Consider the following 20,247-nt stretch of genomic DNA (forward strand, 5'->3'; position numbering starts at 1 on the left):
CCAACAAACAAACAAAAACCAAAACAACAAATCAACCTTAAAAACCCAAAAAACACCAGAAGAGGGCATCAGATCTCATTACAGATGGCTGTGAGCCACCATGTGGTTGCTGGGATTTGAACTCAGGACCTCTGGAAGAGTAGTCAGTGCTCTTAACCACTAAGCCATCTCTCCAGCCCGACTTTACAAATTTTATTTTGTCTTTTTTTTTTTTCCTTCCCCAGAGCTAAGGATCGAACCCAGGGCCTTGTGCTTGCTAGGCATGTGCTCTATGACTGAGCTAAATCCCCAACCCTAAAAATAGACTTTAAAAATGTCAGAGGTGGGGCTGGGGATTTAGCTCAGTGGTAGAGCGCTTACCTAGGAAGCACAAGGCCCTGGTTCGTCCCCAACTCGAAAAAAAGAACCAAAAAAAAAAAAAAAAAAAAATGTCAGAGGAGCCTCCTCTAGGATGTGGCTGAGCTGAAACACGCAGGCGGGAGACTCTGCAGAATCCGCGGCCCTAAGCATCTGAGCGCGCTTCAAGTCTCCGATTAAATTTTAAAAATGGCCTCCAATAAAACTACATTGCAAAAAATGGGGAAAAAAACAGAATGGAAAGAGTAAAAGAGTTGAAGAGGCTGAGCCTGAAGAATTTGTGGTAGAAAAAGTACTGAACCGTCGAGTAGTGAACTATTTCGTGAAGTGGAAGGGGTTTACAGATGCCGATAATACTTGGGTACCAGGAGAAAATTTAGATTGTCCAGAATTAATTGAAGCACTTCTTCATTCTCGAAAAGCTGGTAAAGAAAAAGATGGTCCAAAAAGGAAATCTTTATCTGATAGTGAATCCGATGAGAGCAAATCGAAGAAGAGAGATGCTGCTGACAAGTAAAGGAGGCAAATATGAAGTGGCCTCAGATTGTTATTGCCTTCTTCTTTTTTTTTTTTTTTTTTTTTTTTTTCGGAGCTGGGGACCGAACCCAGGGCCTTGCGGTTGCTAGGCAAGTGCTCTACCACTGAGCCAAATCCCCAACCCCTTGTCATCGCCTTCTATGAGGACGGCTGACTTGGCATTCTTGTCCCGAAAGGAAGTACAATAATAGTTTGCATATATATACATACATATATATGTGTGTGTGTATATATATATATATATATATATATATATATATATATATGTATATATATGATCTGGATCTTGGGTTTTGAATTACTAGTGTGGAACAAATAGCATCCTGATGAAAATCAAGTCTGACATGCTAGTTTTGAAAGTATTGACAGTAGTTGGGAGATTTTTGGTTTTCGTTCTGCGTCAAAAGGCACTGACTCCTTTGAGCGAGTGAGAGCTCTCTGTAGTTGCTTCCTGTAACAGTAGAGTACCTGACACCATGTTGTATTTCCTCGGCTTGAAGAACAGCTTTTCTTAAACGCTGGGGAGATTTTACAGTCATGACTCAAGTCAGAACTTATTTTTAACTGGGACACAGAAGGACCATTCTGGGTTTTGTGTGTGTGTGTGTGTGTGTGTGTGTGTGTGTGTGTTTGTATGCAGTGTATGCATAAAACACTTACATAACCTGTCTGTTTTAGCTTGTTTTTAATATTCAAAAGAACTGAATGTGAAAACACAAGTTGATGAGAGGCTATCACCGTGAACATTTTCCTGAAATCATAACCTTTCGGATTTAGCAGAGTCTGTAATGTATTGGATAGTTTAAAACCAACCCCGTCAGAATTGATGTATTATCAAGTAAATACAGCAGTTTATTTTCATACCAACTCCACCTTCAGAAAACGGAATTAAACAAAGTAGTAGCATGATTTAACAACAAGACTTGGCCGAGTGTGGTGGTGTGCACCTTAATCCCAGAACTCTAGAGGCAGGTGGAGCTGTGATTTAAGAGGCCAGTTGATCTACAGAGGCAGGTCCGGGTCAGCCGGTCTGTGTAAAGGTTCCTCTGGTTGAACCATTCCTTTATAGGAAGTTAAAATCTGTACTAAAAGGTTATGATTGATGGAATCTGTTTGATGTAGAAATAGAATCATGATTAGAGCTGATGTTGGCCATTAAGTCCTGCTGACTAAGTGAGTGAACAAAATTTGCTAATATCAATTTATGCCCTGCATGCTTTTTCTTTACCCTGAAAAGAATTATGCGAATATTTCTAAGTTGAAGACTCAGACCTTAAAGTCTTGAAAGTCTTGAAAGTCATAGTTTTAGTACCTATGAAGCAAAGGATTTTCTATATTTAGGTATCTAAATTTTGATATGGTTTTATGGGACTTTGGTGACAGTGATTTCTCAAGGACAGATTTCAAGTTATGACAATGGAAAGAATTCCTAACACCCCTTCAGGGACTGAGGCAGAAGGACCACAAATTCAAGGCCAGCAAGGATTCATAGCAAGATTCAGCCTTAATCTAAATCACTGGCACCACATAACTGTATACATTATAATCTTGATTGAAGGAGGAGTAAGAGAGGGAAGAGAGGAAGGAGGAGAAAGAGAATGAGGAGGAGGAGATTAAGAAGGAGAAAATGGAGAAGGAGAGGGGTTGGGGATTTAGCTCAGCGGTAGAGCACTTGCCTAGGAATCACAAGGGCCAGGGTTCGGAGCTCAGGAGCTCAGGAGCTCAGGAGCTCAGGAGCTCAGGAGCTCAGGAGCTCAGGAGCTCAGGAGCTCAGGAGCTCAGGAGCTCAGGAGCTCAGGAGCTCAGGAGCTCAGGAGCTCAGGAGCTCAGGAGCTCAGGAGCTCAGGAGCTCAGGAGCTCAAAGCTCCTGCCCAGTCTCAGCCACTCTCTCAGGACTCTGCTGGAAGCTCAGCCTACCTCCTGCCCAGTCTCAGCCACTCTGGAAATCTGGGCGCATCCTTTGACTTGCTGGTATGCCGTGTTCTGAGGCATAGCGCTGCTGATGGGCAGGGGTGCGGCTCATTTCAATCACATGTAGTGTTCCGTTGTGTGCATACTTTATTCTTTTTCACCATGCTAAGCATCGGGTTTTACTGTTGTTCTTGAAGCGTAGATTTCTCTGGGATGTCCTTCCTATTCTGTGGATCCTCCCTGATTTCCCCTAAGATCTAGGCTTAGATGCGGAAAGCTGGTACCAGCTTCCATTGCACCTGATTGTCCAGAGTTCCTGGAATTGGGAGAGTTGCTTAACTTTTCCAGTATCTCAGTTTATGCATCTTGGATCCCAACAGACTGGTTGGTCATTCCTCTCAGCTCATTTGAAGGTAAATGACCTGTCCCTTTCAGCATTTACTGTTCTGATAAGAAGTGTGTGTAAATTCTTGGTAGATAATGTATCTTTCTCTCTTCTTTACAGGCTTCTAGGATTGTGTCTTCAATGCTCTCAGTTGCCTCTGGGTTTAGCATGTCTTTTAGGGTTTTTGTTGTTTTTTTGTTTGTTTGATTTGCTTAGCACTTAGTGTATACAAGACTACATTTCTTCAGTTGTGAAAATCATGTCATTATGTCGTTCGTTTGTTTCTTTGGGGTGTTTCATTTGTTTTGTTTTGTCTTTTACTGTTTTGGGTTTTTTGTTTGTTTGGGTTTTTTGAGACAGAACCTCATGTAGTCTAGGCTGTTCTTGAATACCTGATTCTTATGCCTCTCTCTCTGAAGTTCTAAGATTGCAGGTTATGCATCAGTATTTCTTTAAACATTTTTCTTCTGTCCTTTCCCTTCCTTTGTTTGAAACTTCTGTTTAGATATTTTTTGGAACTCTCAAAAATAATTTCTAAGTTATAAAATTTCTATTTATTTTTTCCTCCCTCTTTCTCTTCCTGACTCTGTCCCTCTCTTATTTCCTTCATTATGTAGCCCAGGTTAGCCTTTTAATTCTCCATCCTCCTGTCTTCTGCTTCTCAAGTATGTGATCATAGGCAGGGACCTCCATACCTAAATTTCTTTTACCTATTACTTCTTCTGTCATATTTAAAGTTTTCTAACAGTTTCTAAAAGGCTCTGCATGAAGTGACTGTCAGTCTAGCAGGGCATGAAGATGGGGTGGGGCCAGCTGGCATGACCCTCTGCCCTAGCTACAGCTCCACGCCCTACAGAAACTACCCAGTGACGCGATGGGTCCATCGGATCTCAGCGTTGGTTAGCGATACATCCTAATGACTCAGCAGGTTTGACATGATTCCTGTGGAGTAGACTTTGGTCCAAGAAAGAGCTGTCCTCGCTTCACTACAGAGAACTCAGGGCCTCAGAGAAATGAGCCAGCCTGTCCAAAGTCACATAGTAATAAGATGTGAGTTCATGAAGAATTAGAGGCCCAGGGCTGGAGAGACAACTCAGAAGAGCACTGACTGCCTTTGCAGAGGACCCAGGTTCGAGTCCCAGCACCCACATGGTAGTCCACAACCACCAGTTACTCCAGTTCCAGTGGCTCTAACATCCTTTTCTGGCCTCATGCATGCATACACGGAGACAAAACACCTATACATATAAATGTTTAAAAATCTAAAGTAATTCTAATTAAAAAAAAAGAATTAGAGGCATATACGGTTGATGTTTTTTTCCAAAAATTCCTGTTGGAGGTCTCTCTCTCTCTCTCTCCATCAGGAATGAACCCAAGGCTGGTACTGAAAGAATCAAGTGCCTTTTGTCAGGGTTCCATGACTCTTGGCTGACAGCCTTCCAGAGGGGTTGTATTCTATGAGGGAAAACACAGAGTTCGAGGAAGACATTGTGAGAGGAACCTTCTAAGCTTAGCAGCGACCCCAGACAGACCCTATGACGTTCAGGTCGAGCTCAGCAGGCAGAGAGAGAAGCATGGTGGAGCGATGGGACCCTCAGAAGAGGGGCAGAGGGCCGTATGGATGTGGGGAGAGCCGCAGAGACACTAGTCAGGGATGGAGGGGGAATATCAGGACTCCTTGCAGAAAACCTGGGGAAAGATAAATGGCCCTAGAGGACAAATGAGTATGATGGCCAAGCAAGACAAGAGAAGACCGTTGTAGGGAGAAGTTGTCGGGAGAGATTTGCCTCCTCACTGGAAAGTCCTAGAGTGGAGAGTCCGGAAGAGCACAGAGCAACTTCAGAATCCCAGTCAGAGATGCTCTTTGGCAACCTATGGAGGAAGTCGCACACCTGGAGGCAACGACCAGTTGGAGCATCTGTTAGAAGCAGCTCAGCCCGAATTCTGGCACCCACACCCGGGGTCCAGACAATGCAAAGAACTTGACTGTATTCAGAGGTCCAGCTTCCTCGTTCAAGCCGGTCAGCTTTTTAGCGGAAGCCTAGGACACAGCTCCTGTCTTATGCCTTGGGAGAAGCCTCCCAGCTCTGAGATACGCCATGTTGGCTCCCAGCAGTACCCAAGACTGGGTAGGGTCTCATGTGGCCCTCAGGTCCCCGGAACCAAACTTTTATGCTCCTGATCCCCAGTTTTCTTCGTTGCGGAGGGAAGCCTCTTTTAGGCTCGATGTGTTGGAATCAAGCTGACCCGGAAGCTGGGGGACTTACAAGGTTTGCTTCAGCGTAGAGCTGGAGGCAGCGATGTCTAGAATGATTGGAGTACATCCTGCGGGGAGGAAGTCAGCAAATAGCACAGTTCTCAGCAAGGTCTTGTTTGCTCTTCTATCGGCGCTCAGTCCCCATGACTTGAGCCTCCTACAATGGCTACCTACCCAGGCTGGTTAGTGCCAGGGAACCCAAACTAACTGAATGCTTTTGTCTTTTAAGAAGAATGAACCATGTTCAGGGAGTGTCTCCTGACAGCACTCAGTAGGGCCACAGACAGTTATGGTGGCTTTCTCTTAGGACACTGAAAAAACCTATCTAATTTCTTGACCTGGCTTCTAAAACCTGTTTTTCATGAAGTTTCACCAGTCTCGGGACACTTTTTGTTCTTATTTATTCTGCTAAGTGAGGTTTTCATCTGCTCCGGTAAATGATTTAATGCCCAAGTGTGCAGGGCCCCTCAGTTGGGATTTGGACTTGCTTGACACTGGGAAGGTTGACTGGCCATGTTGATTTGAGAATAATGTTATAGCTTTTCTTTTAAACATTTTTTAAAATTACTTTTTTTTTTTAAATTAGAATTTTGTGGTCCTGGAGAGATTGCCCAGTGGTTAAAGCACTGGCTGTTCTTCAGAGGCAGACAGAGCTCTGTGAGTTCAAGGCCAGCTTGGTCTTCATAGCAAGTTCTAAGACAGCTCGGGCCACATAAAGAGATTCCAACTCACACCCCTTGCCCCCAAAATTAAAAATTAGTTGGGCAATGGTGGTGCCTGATCTTTTTTTGTGTTTGTTTGCTTGTTGACAGGGGCTTTCTTGGAACTGACTCTGTAGACAGGTGAGGTGTGTGGCAACACTGCCCAGAGGTAGTTCTCTCTCATTACCTAGAGTTAAGGAAACCTGTGAGTTCTGAGGACACCGCCTAGATCCCTCCTGAGCAGACTCCCTGGTCTGATGCTGGTTTCTGCTTTCCAGGAACAAAATCTTGGTAGTTTTGTTAACCTTTCTGCCTTGTTATGGTAGGATCCCTTTTCTTTTTGTTTCTAGTACCCAAACACCACCATTTTTCTTTTTTCTTTTTTCTTTTCTTTTTTTCCGGAGCTGAGGACCGAACCCAGGGCCTTGCGCTTGCTAGGCAAGCGCTCTACCACTGAGCTAAATCCCCAACCCCACCATTTTTCTTTAAAATATAACTAACAACCTTCCAAAGTCCCCAGGAAGCCTTCTACAAGCCAATATCCTCAAAGTTTCAGTGGGACATCAGTGCCCAAACTAATGTTGTATATGTATATGATATATATGTATTGTTGTATTGTACATGACTTCTATGATGTATATGTATACACACATATATACATCGTATACATAACACACACACACACACACACATATATATGTATATATATGAGTTTTGTTTCAGAATACCCCACTTCCAGAATCTGTTTGCTTCTCTTACTAAGCTGCAAATATTTGACACAGCTATCTTATCTCTAACCAGGTCATCGTGGAAGAAGAACTCAGGAAGGACAGGGTGGGCCGACCTAATCCAGTGATCTCAGGTACCTGTTGATGTATCAGTTCACACTGCCATCACCCGAAGGGTCAACAAGGCAAGGTAGTGGATTCCAGGCCAGCCTGGGCTGCAGAGTAAGACCTTATCTCAGTCCGCCACAGCCTGTGAAGCTACTTTTTCATGGCTTGTGACACTAAGGAATGATCTCTCTTTTTCTTCCTTTTGTTTTCGGTCGGGGCGTGCACAGAGCCTTGAGTGAGACGTTGCTCATCCTGGAGCATGCTGGAGAGAGTCCGTCAGTCAGGAAGGATCCGAGTGAAAGAGGCAAGGTGGGGAGAAAGGGATGGAGGGTAAGCTTGTGACCTGGACATAGCGGAGGGCATCAGGGTCACCTTCAGGCCAGTGGTTGTGCGTGCTTAGGTGGTGAGGGATCTGGGGGCTACTGCAGAGAGATCTGCACCGCACACAGTTAAGGGGCTTTCACTGATGCCGAGCCACAAATGTGTGCGGTTGAGTTTGCCTCTGAGACTTTGCAGACGTGGGGACAGAAGGCGTGCATGTAGGGACTGAAGACACTGTGCATGGCTTCCCTGCCCCCAAATGAATATCCAGTAACTTCTTCCCTTAAGTGGGCTGTACTGGCTGGTTCTGTGTGTCAACCTGACACAGCTGGAGTTATCACAGAAAAAGGAGCCTCCATTGTGGAAATGCCTTCATGAGACCCAGCTGTAAGGCATTTTCTCAATCAGTGATCAAGGGGGGAGGGCCCAGCCCCTTGTGGGTGGTGCTGTCCCTAGGCTGGTGGTCCTGGGTTCTATAAGAAAGCAGGCTGAGCAAGGCAGGGGAAGCAAGCCAGTGAGTAACATCCCTCCATGGCCTCTGCATCAGCTCCTGCTTCCTGACCTGCGTGAGTTCCAGTCCTGACTTCCTTTGGTGATGAACAGCAATGTGGAAGTGTAAGCTGAATAAACCCTTTCCTCCTCAACTTGCTTCTTGGTCCTGATGTTTGTGCAGGAATAGAAACCCTGACTAAGACAGGGGCCATTACTCTACCGACACAAGGGAGTAAATAGGAGGAGGGCAGAGAATGAGGAGGCTGGGAAGGGAGTCACCGTGGTCTAAGTGCTAACGCAGGGACACAGCGTGATGGTTCCGGGCACTGTGTCTTCCAGGTTAAAGATGCAGAGCACAACACAGGATGTCTTGGGAAAATCTGAGACATGCTTGAATGAAAACACGACATAAAAGGAGGAGGACACGATCACTCCTAAGGTGTGGAGAAGATTTTTATTGTGATATAAGAGAGGAAGCAGGCAGAGGGGTAGACTCCACCTGAATATGACCATGACAGGGGAGAGAGGGAGGGAGAACAAGGAAATAAATCCGAAGGAAAGGAAGAAAGAAACTAAAATTCATCAGAATCAAGAAATTAGGAAAGCACCCTAAACAAGGAAGTATATTTAAGCTGTCATTTAACTTATAAAGAAATACTCAATGTAATCACCAGAGACAACCTGTCGGAAGTGAGATGCCATCCCACCCCTGCCCACCCATGGGAAGGGCGCAGTGACAGAGTGTACTAGGTTGGTAAACCGGGGTTATAGCCAATAGAGTCACTTTGCCAGACTCTGAGACGGCACCAACAAAACCTGGACATGTGTACCCTAGGATATAGTCCTGGACACAGCGAACAGACATGTGCACGGTCCATCGACAGGCACACGTTCCACTGTCCTTAGCAGCCTGAGTTGTGGCAGCTCTGAGCTGGACGCTACCCAAGGGTCTTTCCGCAGCAGCAGCAGCAGAGAGAATCTGACCTAATGTTTCCAGACAGATGGAATATTCTAAAGCAGCAAAAAGGCAAAAGACAACTGCCAGGACCCTAAAGACAGCGGAGAACAGAGAAAACAAAGACAAAGGGCATGATCTGGGACTCTGTTCCGATTGAAGTTCCAAGCCAGGGAGAGGCAGCTTTACTGGTCAGAAGCAGGACTGGGGGTACTGGAAAGGAGTGTTGGAGCTTCTGGGGTGCTGGTTCCCATGGTGTAGGCTTAGAAGCTGGGAACTCTCCGTGTGCCCGTTGAGCCATCCCCAAGTCTGGAACATTTCCTCTGACACAGCTGCCACTGGTTCTGAAAGTCAAAGCAACTGCAAAGAATGCAGCTTAAGCCACACAGAGCCCCAGATTTCTAGGACTGGCCAGGAGAGGTGGCCTTCACGGTATCTGTGACATCTGTGATCCCCAGTGAACTCTGTCCAGAAGGGGAGGGAGGAAGGCAGGAAAGGAGGGAGAAGAGAGAAGAGAGTGCAGGCGTACAAAAGGCACAGCTCGGGGTTGGAGAGATGGCTCAGTGGTTAAGAGCACTGATTGCCCTTCCAGAGGTCCTGAGTTCAAATCCCAGCAACCACATGGTGGCTCACAACCATCTGTAATGAGACCTGATGCCCTCTTCTGGTGTGCCTGAAGACAGCTACAGTGTACTCATATGTAGTAAATAAGTAAATCTTTAAAAATAATAATAATAAAAGGTACAGCTCAGTCCTCTAGAGCAGGGGTTCTCGGCCTTCCTAACGCTACAGCCCTTTAACACAGTTCCTCGTGTTCTGCTGACCCCCAGCCATAAATTTATTTTTGCTGCTAGTTCATAACTGTAATTTTGCTATTGTTATGAATCTAAATGTCAATATCTGGTATAAAATCCCCGTGAGAGGGTCATTTGATCCCAAAGGGGTCACGGCCCGCAGGTTGAGAACCACTGCTGTGGCAGAACAGGACTTATAGAATGAATACACACCTATATCTATTTTTACGTTGTTTATATTATGGTGTTTGTATTATTTATATTACTTACATTGTTTATATTATTTATATTCATATTATATCAGAAAGCTTACAGGCTGTGGCCCAGCTAGTCAACGATGGCTGTCGTCTACCAAGAGAAAGTCCAAGAGCCCAGTAGTCGTTCAGTCCACAAGGCTGGATGTCTCAGCTGCTCTTCAGAATATCCTGGAATCCTGAAGCGGGTGGACTCGAACGCCAGCAGTGGAATGGCCTTGCCAGCGAGAGCGAGAGCGAGAGCAAGAGCAAGCAGGCAAAGGAAGTGAGCTTCCTTCCTCCATGGGCTGCCAGCAGGTGTGGCCCAGCTTAAAAATAGATCTCCCTACCTCCAAAGATCTGGCTTAAAGGGGCATCCTCCTGCCTCAAAGATACAGATGGAAAGTGGGTCTTCCAACTTCAAACCTGCCCACCAGAGCTCTTGTCTGATGATGCTCTTTCCTTGTATGCGGCTGTTGCGTGTCTTTTTCTTAAAGCTGCCCGTGTCGGAGGAGACTTGGGCTCAGTTGCCTCGGATGCCAACAACAGGAGCTTGTCAGACATGGAGGCAGCCCCATGGGCTCCCAAGAAAGACTGCAGCTTGGAAAACCCTTGTTCCAGACTCGATCGAGGTGGGATTGTTCCTCGTGTTTCCTGTCTCTCTGCCCCCTCAGACAGAGTGATAGACAAAAATGACGATCAATACTCTTCAGGCAGAGACCTGGGTAGCGAGGACAGTCCCCAGGCAGCCTGGATCCAGGAGAAATCGTGGAAGTGTTAGAGTGGGAAAGTCAGGTCCACTCAGGGATAAATGCCAGCTGTGACATTACATTTCAGGTGAGTGTCACAGACTAAGCAGGGTTTCTCAACGTGTGGCCCATGGATCAGCTTGAGCATCTCCTGGGAGCTCTGGAAAATGTGCAGTGTAAGGCTCCAACCAGACTGACTGAGTCAGGAAACAGATTGAAAAGCTGGGCAGTGGTGGCGACCTTTAGTCCCAGCATTGGGAAAGGAAGCAGACGCAGCTGAATCTCTGTGAGTTCGAGGCCTGCCTGGTCTACAGAGCAAGTTCCAGCACAGCCAGGGCTACACAGAGAAACCTGGTCTCAAAACAAACAAACAAACAAATAAATAAATAAAAAAGGAAGGAAGAAAGAAAGAAACAAACAAACAAAGGGAAAACTGTGGTTGATCAAGGCCTCAGCCCACACGAGGCCCTGAAGTTTCTTCTCAACACTGTAAAATAATAATGTAATAACAATAATAGTAATAATAATATAATAACAATAATAGTAAGGACTGCAGGGGATTTTTCACACCTGTGAAGCTTGACAACCTGCAGAGTCGGGAATATTTCCTGGGCTGACCTGTCTTTGTTTTCTCTCACCATTCCTTAAACGAGAGAACAAGGCCTGAATATATGTCACTGTCTTCAGACACACCAGAAGAGGGCATGATATCCCATTATAGCTGGTTCTGAGCCACCATGTGGTTACTGGGAATTGAACTCAGGACCTTTGGAAGAGCAGTTGGTGCTCTTAACCCCTAAGCCATCTCTCCAGACCCCAGTAATGTCTTAAACTAGGGATTTCACAAACATCCTAGTGGTTTACTCACACTAAGTAGCCAAGGGTTGGATCTATATTGTTTTTTCCTCACGAATCTTCATCTCAACTTGAAAAAGTGAAACTAGATTTCAGGGATGTGTTTGCTATGGGGCTGGGTTGGGGTGGGGAGTCGGAGGGGTGGGATAAAACTCCATTGGGACATATTCTCAGCCTCTAAACCAGTGGTTCTCAACCTGTGGGCCACGACCCCGCCCCCTACCCCCAAAGCCTGTGGAAAACGTATTCGCATTAGGGTTCAGAAAGAGAGCAAAATTGCAGTTATGACGTAGCAATAAAAATAATTTTATGGGGGTTGGGGATTTAGCTCAGTGGTAGAGCATTTGCCTAGCAAGCGCAAGGCCCTGGGTTCGGTCGCCAGCTCCGGAAAAAAAAGAAAAGAAAAAAAATAATTTTATGGTCGGGGGTCACCGCAATATGAGAGAAGGGTCACAGCATTAGGAAGGTTGAGAACCACTCACTACTTCAGCTACCCTGAGTAGCTTCCATCCTGTGTCTCTGAACATTGAGGAAATCACAGGTCAAGGCTAGCGGTTGCTGGCAATGGCCTCTGTGTGTGTTCTTCCTCCTACCAGATTTGCTGGCTGAGTGAGTAGGCACGCCTCCCTGGCTAGCTTGTAAACGGAATGGCCACTTTCTCCTGACAGCGACCTGCTCGGAGAGTGATTTATGGTCAGTCAGTTCTCATTTATAAAAATGACAATATCCCAGCCGATAATATTGATAGATGTGAAATTTGGTATCTGCAGGATAAAAGCCATCGGCCCCGCCACCGAGACTTTTGGCCGCCTGGCAAAGACGTGCTGTGCCGACTGCCGCTTGATAAACTGAGGAGCGTTTAAGGTCCACAGGGACTGGCCATGGCGTTAAACTCAATACTAGGTACTGGGCAGATCCCAGGGAGAAATGGTGTGGAAGAAATACCTTGCTTTGTGATTCTCACATAGCAGTGAGCTATGGGGTCAGTCACGTAGGTCACAGAAGAAAGACAGACATGTTGGCAACAAAGCTGTGGCCACGACTTCCTCAAAGAGCGCTCTCTGTGGTGTGCCGGTAAGTACAGTACGGGGTTGGCACCACCTTGTAGCTGCAGGTTTCAAAGTTCTTGGGATGAGTCAGCCATTCCTAAGACTTCCTACAGGGCAGCCTGAAGCTGCTGCCCTTGTGACGCAGGGACAGCCAGGGGAAGAGACGGGGGTCTGCAGAAGACTCACAGAGTTTCATCCCCACCTGGTGCCGAACCGGATCCCCCTAAGCAGGTAGGTTAAAACTGATTTCACTTTTGGGTGCGAGGCATAGAATCTGGAGGCTCACCAATGCTGAGCCACTCCCCCTCACCTCTTAAACTAACTTTTGGTTTAGTAGGTGTGGGCTAGAGTGGAGACCAGAAGCCTAGTTTAGCCTTGCCCGTGGGCGACCACATTTGGCTCTTTGGAGTCAACGAATATGGAGTGGAGGAGCCGTAGAGGTACCTGGCTGCTACCAGAAAGGCTATTCTCTACCTGCCGACTTGTCCCTTCAGTCGATCGGGTTCTCCACCTGAAGGGGTTGTATGCCCCTTTGAGATGTCATTGTGTGTGTGTGTGTGTGTGTGTGTGTGTGTGTGTGTCCCAACAATTAAAAATTATTTTTGAGATTGCATTCACTCATTTATTTTGTATGTGTGGATGTTTGGCCTGCATGGATGTCGGGGAACCACCTGCATGCCAAGCGCCCAGGGAAGCCAGAAGAGGGCGTCGCGTCTCCTGAACTTGGAGTTACAGGAATGCGAGCCACCACGTCAGGGTTGGGACTTGAACCTGGGCTTTCTGGAAGAGCAGCCAGGGCTCCCTAACCACTGAGCCATGTTTCCAACGCCATGATTTTAATCAGGGTTGCTGCTTATGTGAAAATGAATGGAGTGTTGCTTACAGACCGCACAGCCAACTTACCAGTGACTGCAGCACTGAAGAAAAAGGCCTCTCTGTCATTAGCTATCCATGGTTCCTCAGGGAGGGGCGGAGCCTCGTGAACTCCCGCCCCCAACATCTTTCTAAGATGTTGATAGGCCCAGTCCTGTGGGGGGGGTCTTGTATCAGTCACCATAGCAACCGTGCATCCTAAGCAGGATGGCAGCACCCCACCCTTCTCTCAGCCCTTCCTTTCTTTTTTTTTTTTTTTTTTTAAAGATTTATTTATTTATTTTGTATATAAATACACTCCTAGCTGTCTTCTGACACACCAGAAAGGGCATCGGATTCCATTATAGATGGTTGTGAGCCACCATGTGGTTGCTGGGATTTGAACTCAGGACCTCTGGAAGAGCAGTCGGTGCTCTTAACCACTGAGCCATCTCTCCAGCCCCAGCCCTTCCTTTCTTACTGTGTCTTACTCCTGGTGTGGCGTGAGCCCGGGATGTCTCATTTGGGACTGAGCACTCACCAGTCACCCATTCTTAACACTTCGACCCATCACGAGTCTCTTACCCACTGGGGAGAGAGGCTTCACCGACCAAAGCCGGAAACACTACTAACCTATGGTTGCGAACATAAGTATGTGTAGGTAGGGTAACGGGCACGGCACTGCCACATAGCAAAAGAGTGGCTTCCCTTCTACAGCCTAGGATCCTCCTGGCTACAGGCTTCCGACCAATCTTACAGCAGCAGACCTGAGTTTCCTCCCGTGGAACAGACTGTAAGTCTACTCAGAAAGCGATTGGTTGCCCCCATAATAGCTATGTCACTGTGGCGCCAATGGGCACATCTTCCGGGTGGGTCAGTAGAATACCACTCAGGGCTCACGGACAGCTAAGCTAACCGATGACTTTCCTCTCCCAGTGGCCTGTGTAACAGCTTCTGGCATGATGGAAGCTACCAAATCCTTCCCAGTTCAGGCCTCTGTTCTAAAAATGAAGTGTGTCTTCTAGTCTTGCCATCTAGTTCCGGTAGCCAGTCAAGAACAGTCTTGACAGCATCGGTTGTCATGGATTTTCTTAAAAAGATTTATTTATTGAAGCTGGGCAGTGGTAGTGGGAGGCAGAGGCGGGTGGGTCTTCATGAGTTCGAGGCTAGCCTGGTCTACAGAACCCACCGAAAGTTTTCTCTTTCCTTCTTTCCTTCCTTCCAATTTGTGCATGTGAACATATGGGATGCACATGTGTAAGGTGCATGCTTCTCTGCATGTTTGCAGTGGGTAGACGAGGGTGTCAGGTGTTGATCTTTATTACTCTCCACCTGTTTCTCTGAGCAGTGTCTTTTTTCGAACCCAGGACTAAAACCCAAGCCTCAGGGACTCTGTCTCCATCCCCCTCAGAGTCGGCACCGTGGGTATTTGAGAGAGAGCTGTTTGTTACAATAAGGGATCTTAGCTACTAAGCCACTCCTTTGTTCTCTCTCTCTCTCTCTCTCTCTCTCTCTCTCTCTCTCTCTCTCTCTCTCTCTCTCTCCCCCTCCCTCCCTCCCTCTTTCCCTCCCTTCCTCCCTCTCCCTCAGGGTCTCTCTATGTAGCCCCAACTGACCTGGAACTCACTGTGTAGACCAGACTGGCCTTGAACTCAGAGATCCACCTGCCTCTGTCTCCCAAGTGCTGGGATTAAAGGCGTGCGTCATCAAGCCTGGTCCTCATTTAAGTTCTCTGTGACAGGCATTCTCTCGGAGGAGGGCTGAATTCTCAAACCAGCTCAGATTTGCTGATGACTAAATACACTGACCTTGTCTCAAGTTCTAAGGTGCAGAGGTGGTTCTATGGCAGGGAGGGACTCTGTTCCTCCTTGCAAGAGGAGATCGGCCTCACCCCTTCCTTTTCTGGCTCTGCACCATGATTCTGTCTGCCTTTAGGTTCTCAGCAGAGACCAAACCAAGGGATTCAGCCCGGAATTTCAGCTTCCAAGCCGTCTACTAGTTTAGAACTCACAGACAGATAAACGGAACACCCACAACTCCTCAACTGGATGGCAAGATTCATACTGAGGACCCAACCCGCAGCAGCTCTTGTTCTTTGTCCAGAGGGAAGGGCCAAGGAAAACATGGAAGACCCCCATGAAATGAATGGGGGTAGAGTCTAGAGAAGCATTGTCCACAGACAAGATGACTATGCCCCTCCCACAAGGCCACTGTTAATGCTGACAGGACAAAGGAAGTGACCCAAAAGTGAATGGAAGAGAAGGAGGTTGGAAGGGTAGAGGGAAGAGGGTGGAAGGGGAAAGGGAGGAGGGTGGAAGGGGAGAGGGAGGAGGGTGGAAGGGGAGAGGGGGGAGGGTGGAAAGGTAGAGGGAGGAAGATGGAGGGAGAGAGGGAGGAGGATGGAGGGAGAGGAGGGGGAGAGGGTGGGAGGGAGGGGAGGGAGGAGGATGGGGAGAGAGGGAGGAGGGTGGGAGGGGAGAGGAGGGTGGAGGGGGAGAGAGAAATAGACAAAGTAAGATACTTGGAGCCAGCAGCATTTAAGGCTGTGGGGAGGGCTGAAGAGACCCAGCAGTTAAGAGCACTTGCTCTTAAGGTCCAGAGTTTGGTTCCCAGCATTCATGCAGCCGCTCACAGTAGTCTGCAGCTTCAGATCCAGGGGATCTGACACCCTCTTCTGATCTCCGTAATCATCAGATATGCAAAAGGGGGCATGGCCATGCATTCGGGCAAAGCATGGAGCCTACAATAAAGTGGAATAATAATTGCAAAAAAATGTTAAGAAATTTAAATCTTGGCCTGGAGGGATGGCTCAGAGGTTACGAGCGCTGACTGCTCTTCCAAAGGTCCTGAGTTCAATTCCCAGCAACCACATGGTGGCTCACAACCATCTGTAGTGGGATCCGATGCCCTCTTCTGGCTTGCAAGCATACATGCAGGGAGAATGTTGTATACATAATAAATAAATAAATCAGAGAGAGAGAGAGAGAGAGAGGGAGGGAGAGAGAGAGAGAGATTTTTAAATCTCAAGGAAAGGAAGTTTCCACAGAAGACACAACGGGACCCTAGGAGTGACACTGTAAGGTCACTGTAACACAGGCTGCCAGCTCCTGAAACAGCAACCTATATTTGACCCCTGACCCACCTTCCTCCCTCTCCACTTCCACCTTCCTCCCTTTCCCCACTCTCCCTTCCTCCCCTCTCCCCTTCTCTCCTCCCTTTTCCCCCCTCTCCCCCTCCTCCCCCCTCTCTTTCCACATACTACCTTCCCCCCTTCCACTCTCCTTCTCTTCCATTCACTTTTGGGCCATGTCCTTTGTCCTGTCAACATTAACAGTGGCCTTGTGGGAGGGGCAAATTCATCTTGTCTGACCCCTGTGATAGCATCGGGCAAAGAATCTTCCAGACCTCACACTCGACACATGTCCTGAGCTACAGCAAAATGGTGGCAGTAAGAAAAGTCCTTTATCATGATCCGAAAGGTCGATGACAATGGTATGCGGGCCTTAGAAAGCACAGCACTTGCCCTGTTTTCCTAACGCTGGGCGGAAAGGAAAATCCCGAAGAACACAGGTAAGTGCTTCCCAGGAAGAACACAGGCCTCTGCCCTGCAGCATTCACACAAAGAAGCATGGCAGCACGCAACTGTTATCACCAGGGCAGCCAGAGCCCCCTAATCACACCTTTCAACAATGAAGGACACCAACGGACCAGCCTCCTCCTGAAGAGTCAGGAGCCAATTATGGAGAAATGGAGGCTTTCCCCTGTACAGTCCTAGGGCATGCATGGAGCGTTCAGGCTACACCATGCTCCTTGTGACAAGGACTCATGACCCCGAGTGACTGGAGTAATTGTGTGACAAAGGGAGCATGCACTGGGCTGTCACCACTCAGCAAACCACACCTCAAACTCCTTCAGGGCCAGGGTGCCGCTTTGCGATGTCTTCATCCTGCACACTCCCTAGCATAAGCTAAGAATGCAGGGTCTATTTTCCCACCAGCTAATGACTTGCACTGTCCCCACGGTGCATGAGAGGAGCACCCAGAAGAATCTGGATTTTATTCAGTGGAAGAGAATGAAGAGATTTTAAAGGTTTTGTGCATGGAGCTGATTCACAGAGAATCAAAACCACCCGGGCCAGCTTTGGGTTATAGGACAAAACAAAACAAAACAAAACAAAACCTTAGCCCAAATGGGTAAGATATTCACATTGTATAATTCAGTATTAGATTAAAAAAACTAAAAGTGAGTGGAATAGATTAGCCTGGTGTCTTGGCACGTGACCTTAGGCCCAGCACTGGGAAGGTAGAGGCAGGAGGATCTCCGTGAGTTCAGGTACATCTAGTCTACATGGGCAGTGTGGGGGTTCCAGGTCAGCCAGTTCTGTGCAGTAAGATCTTGTCTTAGATAATAAAAATGATTCTGATGATGATGATGATGATGATGATGATGATGTTGACGAAATAGACAGTCAGGTTATCCCAGCATGCAGCATTCTGGAAGAAGACCAGCCTAGGCAAGAAGGGTTAGAGTCTGTTGTAAAATGTCTCTCTTTGCGTGAAATCACGAGGGGTTTGCCACTCGTTCGTTTCTATTCTTAGTTTGGGGTATATTTTAATTTTTAATGTACTTTATTAATCCTTTGATAATTTCATACACACATGTACTGCATTTTGATCATATTCACACACACACACCCCCTCCCAGTGCTCTTCTTTTCCTAACCTGAATCCCACTCCTTGCCAACTCTGTCTCCCTCTTTTAAGCCCACTGAATCCAATTTCAGCAGCCTATATCCTCATGGGTAGAGGCTGTCTGCTGGAGTGTGGACAACCTATGTGGGGCCTAAAGAAAACTGGCTCTCCCTCGCCCAGAAGCCATGGAGTAACCATAGGTCCCTGGCTGGGGGCGGCGGCTCAGAAGCCCAGTCCCCATTCTGCTACAGAGTGTCTGTACTGGCTTGATCCAGTGCTCCCTGACCGCTGTCTCTTACAATCGCTCTACTCCTTCTGTGATGGTCCCTGAGCCTTGGGGAGGGGTCGTGTGGTGTAGATTCGTGACTGACACGTTTTCTCTGCGCTTTGACTAGCCGTGAGTTCCAGCCCTAACCACCGACCACTGCACAAAGGAACTTCTCTAGTGGCGTCTGAAAGTTGTGGGGTAGAGACATGAATTTGGAGGGTATTTTTAATACATCCATTTGGCAAAATAGCAGCAGTACGTTCCCCCCTGGCTCCTGTAAGCTCCCCAGCCATGGGTTCTGGGCCAGCTTCCTAATACCAGGCATGTGTTTCCTCCTCAGAAAGTAGTCGGTCACCCATACAACACTCATGTCACGACTGCAGACACGGCATGTCTTGCCACACTGGTCACAGTGTCCACGTCCACAGTAAACTGTAGATGACTCCTCCTGCCCTCCTGACAAATCCTGAGTTTCGAATTCATCTATCTGTGCCCTCACACATCAGGTATTTATTAGACACTTACTGTTTGCCCGGAACGGCACTAGATGCCGGCTGGCTCTCACGGAGGTGAGTAGAACGCGCTTTCTGCTTTGCCTTTGACGGTACCTCCGTTCAAGTGAGGACACCGTGCAAGGATTCTTGATCAAAACAGGCTCCAGATTTTAGATGGGAGCAAAGGAGAGTTCCAGCAAGTGACTTTGTAGACGGACAGGTTTGAGCTAAAGTGACATGATGCCACCACTTGAGGCGAGGGGCTGAGACAGGAGGATTAAGAGTTCCAGGCATCTACAGAGTGAGATACTCTTTCTTTTTTTTTCTTTTTTTCTTTTTTTTTTTCAGAGCTGGGGACCGAACCCAGGGCCTTGGAGATACTGTTTCAAAATAGACCCAAACGATGTAGCTGATTTTTAAAAAAATATTTATTTTTATTTTCTATGCATTAAGAGTTTTACCTGCATGTATTCATGTGCAGTGTTCCTAAAGAGGCCAGAAGAGGTCATTGAATCCCCTAGAGGCAGAGGCAGGGGCTCTGAGTTCCAGGCTAGCCGGGTGCTGCATATAAGTCACCTCAGATCCCCAACCATGAGGTGGACGTTGGAGACAGGAGAACCTACAGGAAGCTTGCAGGTCAGCTAGCGTGTAGCTGAACCAGCTCTAAAATTGTCCTCTCTGCCCTGGGTTTCTCTCTGTGTCGTCTCTCCCTCCCTCTGACCCTCTGTCCCTCTGACCCTTTGTCCCTCTGTCCCTCTGTCTCTCTGTCTCTCTGTCTCTCTGTCTCTCTGTCTCTGTCTCTCTGTCTCTCTCTGTCTCTCTTTCTCTCACACAAATATAGTCATTCATTGGTGATTTTTCTTTTCTCTCTCTTTATAAAGAAACTAAAATTTTCCCCTTCTTTTCTTTTTCTTTGTCTTCTTCTTGTTGTTGTTTTTCTGAGACTTAGTTTCTCATTGTAGCCATGGCTGGCCTGGAACTCTCACTGTAAACCAGGCTGGCCTCGAATTCACAGAGATCCCCCTGCCTCTGCTTCCCAAGTGCTGGACTAAAAGTGTGTGCCACCACACCCATGGCTTTAAATTTTCTTTACAAAAAATAATTTTTTCAAATGTGATTTTTCCCCAGATGAGCTTTCTTTCAACTGTGACTATGACCTGCGTTCTTCAGATATGCTCTATTATTATTAATATTAATATTAGTAATTTTATTTACTCTCTGGTCCCAGCTCTGATTTCTATTGCTGTCTTGCACCGGCAGGGGGCGCTGCGACTTCACCGTTTCGAAGCCGCTTCCAGGCACCGCTCCAGATCTCGGCCACCGAATAAAGTACAGGCAGTGAGCCCGCAAACCCACGGTAAAGCTGCCAACGCCCGCAGAGAGCTGCTGGGGACCCCGAAGCTGGACTTCTCCCAAGCTTCAGGGCCTGTGAGCACAGCCCTGCTCACGCCCTGGCTGGCACTCTGCCCTGAAGCTTTTCCTCCCGGCAACACAGGGCTTGCTATTTTAC

The 20,247-nt window shown here is 47.3% G+C and overlaps 1 pseudogene; it reads left to right on the forward strand.

Moving 5' to 3' along the window:
• The first annotated feature begins 458 nt into the window (after window positions 1–458).
• LOC116885860 overlaps window positions 459–20,247 on the forward strand; it is a 20,385-nt pseudogene continuing 596 nt past the window's right edge.

This window comes from Rattus rattus, chromosome 16 (assembly GCF_011064425.1).
Source record: "Rattus rattus isolate New Zealand chromosome 16, Rrattus_CSIRO_v1, whole genome shotgun sequence".
Taxonomy (NCBI): domain Eukaryota; kingdom Metazoa; phylum Chordata; class Mammalia; order Rodentia; family Muridae; genus Rattus; species Rattus rattus.